The sequence below is a fragment of the Uranotaenia lowii genome, chromosome 3 (assembly GCF_029784155.1).
Source record: "Uranotaenia lowii strain MFRU-FL chromosome 3, ASM2978415v1, whole genome shotgun sequence".
Lineage (NCBI taxonomy): Eukaryota > Metazoa > Arthropoda > Insecta > Diptera > Culicidae > Uranotaenia > Uranotaenia lowii.
The window spans coordinates 108,845,087-108,847,128 of record NC_073693.1 but is presented as its reverse complement, the minus strand read 5'-3'; the positions used below and the strand labels follow the sequence as shown (position 1 = coordinate 108,847,128).

The following is a 2,042-nucleotide window of genomic DNA, read 5'->3' as shown; positions in this document are numbered from 1 at the left end:
TCCTTAACCGTTGTTGACAATCATGTGCCTCACTCCAATGCTTGATTTGAACTTTGTGGACATTATTGCCAGTGTTTGCATACTTATCCACCACAAAAACTCAGTAATTCTTTGAATAATCAACGGTTTTGTCAGCTATCAATTTGATAATGACGAACTTTAAAGGAAACTGTGCAAAATTATTTTTTTCTTTTTCTCTTACATCGTACATATCTCAAAAACGCGTAAACTTTAAATTTTGAAAAAAATAGCTCAAATAGTTCTTTTCACAGGCAACAAAATGCTGTCAAAATTTTTAATATCCAATAACTAGTTAACGAGCTATTAGCAAATGAAAGTGTCCCATTTCTAAAAGAACTAAGCTTTAAAAACTTTCGCAGAGAGAGACTCATACGATAGTTTAGGTTAGCCATTTTTAAATTAGAATAGAATAGAATCTACACAGAAAAAAAATCTGAATCTATAACAGCACTGAAACAAGCAAACCGTAATATTACATGACACAGAACGCGATTTTTTTGTGTAAATTTCCACACAACCAAAAAAATTTGGAAAATTACATCACATATGATGTAAACAAAAAGAAGCATCATATATGACGGAAATTTCAGTGCGAGTTGAGTATTACACGTCTGTAATTTAAAAAAAAACTGTAATATTAAACTCGCATGTAAAAATCTCTCATTTATGACGAACACGGAATGCGTTTTGTAGTGTAAATTTACACAGCATTGAATATTACACAAAATATAGTAGAAAATTTAAATTAATTCAGTATGCGTTATTCTGAGTGTATTGGGCCTTCTCCTGTCAGAGTCACGGTGTGAAAAACACGAAGTGAACAAACGCAATTGCAAACAAAAAAACACCAAACTGCTGCAAAGTAGTGACAAAATCGGGGTGGCTGAGGTGTGTTTAAAAGCTGGAAGCTAATTGCAGGAAGAGGGTTTTGGTTCCGAGCAGCGAAAACAGACGATCAATCCGATGGGAGCACAGGCACCAATCGGAGCCAGCAGCCACCACAGTTCGAGACTCAAGTCGCAGATTGACCTCCTCGTCAGGAAGAGAAGCTCGATTCCAGCAGTTCTTTATTATTGTAAGCATTGTAAGTTCAATAAGTTTCAAAATTTTCAAGTTTCAACTTTTTTTTCTTGTTTTTGTAGGCATCAATTATTAGGTTTTCGGAATTAATTGTTCAGCGGCCAAGATACCATTTCGACGAAATAGACCCTTTACACGCCAGTCGCGATGAGTAGTCCAGCGGGATCAGTGCGGCAGCAGCTTTCATCACAGCGGCAGAAGAAACCTCAGCATTGTCGGTGCCTAAATCCTTCAACAACAGAAAGCAATTCAGATGCTGGGAAATTATCTGGGCAACGCTCACAACTGCGATTGCCGCCCATAAGTCGACCGCCAGGTACGGTATTCAATTGTGAAAAATAATAAATTTGGCATTTTTTAATTTTATTTACCTTTTTAGGAAAAATCAAAAGGAATCCTAAAAATTATTTCCCAAACGATACAGTGAGATCAAAATACTGATCACGACTTGGATCAAACACAGGAAGATCGACATTGCCAAAGGTATCAGCTATCTATTCGAATGTTATTTTGGAATTTAAAAAAAAAATGAAATCCGCTTTGAATGCGATGAAACCTTATTTTGGCAGGCGAATTAATTGTGCCTTAATTGTGTGATGAAAAATAAATAATGTAATCCAAACGACAATTGTTATTATTTATGAAAAAATGTTCTAATCCTATTGTACAAATTCCAATAGGAAAGTTTTCCAATATTATTTTTTTCAGATTTACATCAGTTTTATATTACACGTCTGTAAAAATTACAGACGTGTAATTTCCAGTGCGAGTTTGGCATTATAGGTTTTTTAAAATTACATGCATGTGATTTTCAACTCGCACTGAAAATTCCGTCATATATGATGCTTCTTTTTATTTACATCATATGTGATGTGATTTTCCAGATTTTTTTGGTAGTGTGTAGAGTTAAACGAACCGCACGGGTTTTACTTATTCTCCGC

The 2,042-nt window shown here is 35.0% G+C and overlaps 1 long non-coding RNA gene across 1 annotated transcript; it reads left to right on the top strand.

Moving 5' to 3' along the window:
• Positions 1-820: 820 nt before the first annotated feature.
• On the top strand, positions 821-1,694 carry LOC129757314 (uncharacterized). Its single transcript, XR_008739670.1, has 3 exons — positions 821-1,096; positions 1,164-1,417; positions 1,481-1,694. It is a non-coding gene; the product is annotated as an uncharacterized LOC129757314 (long non-coding RNA).
• Positions 1,695-2,042: the final 348 nt, after the last annotated feature.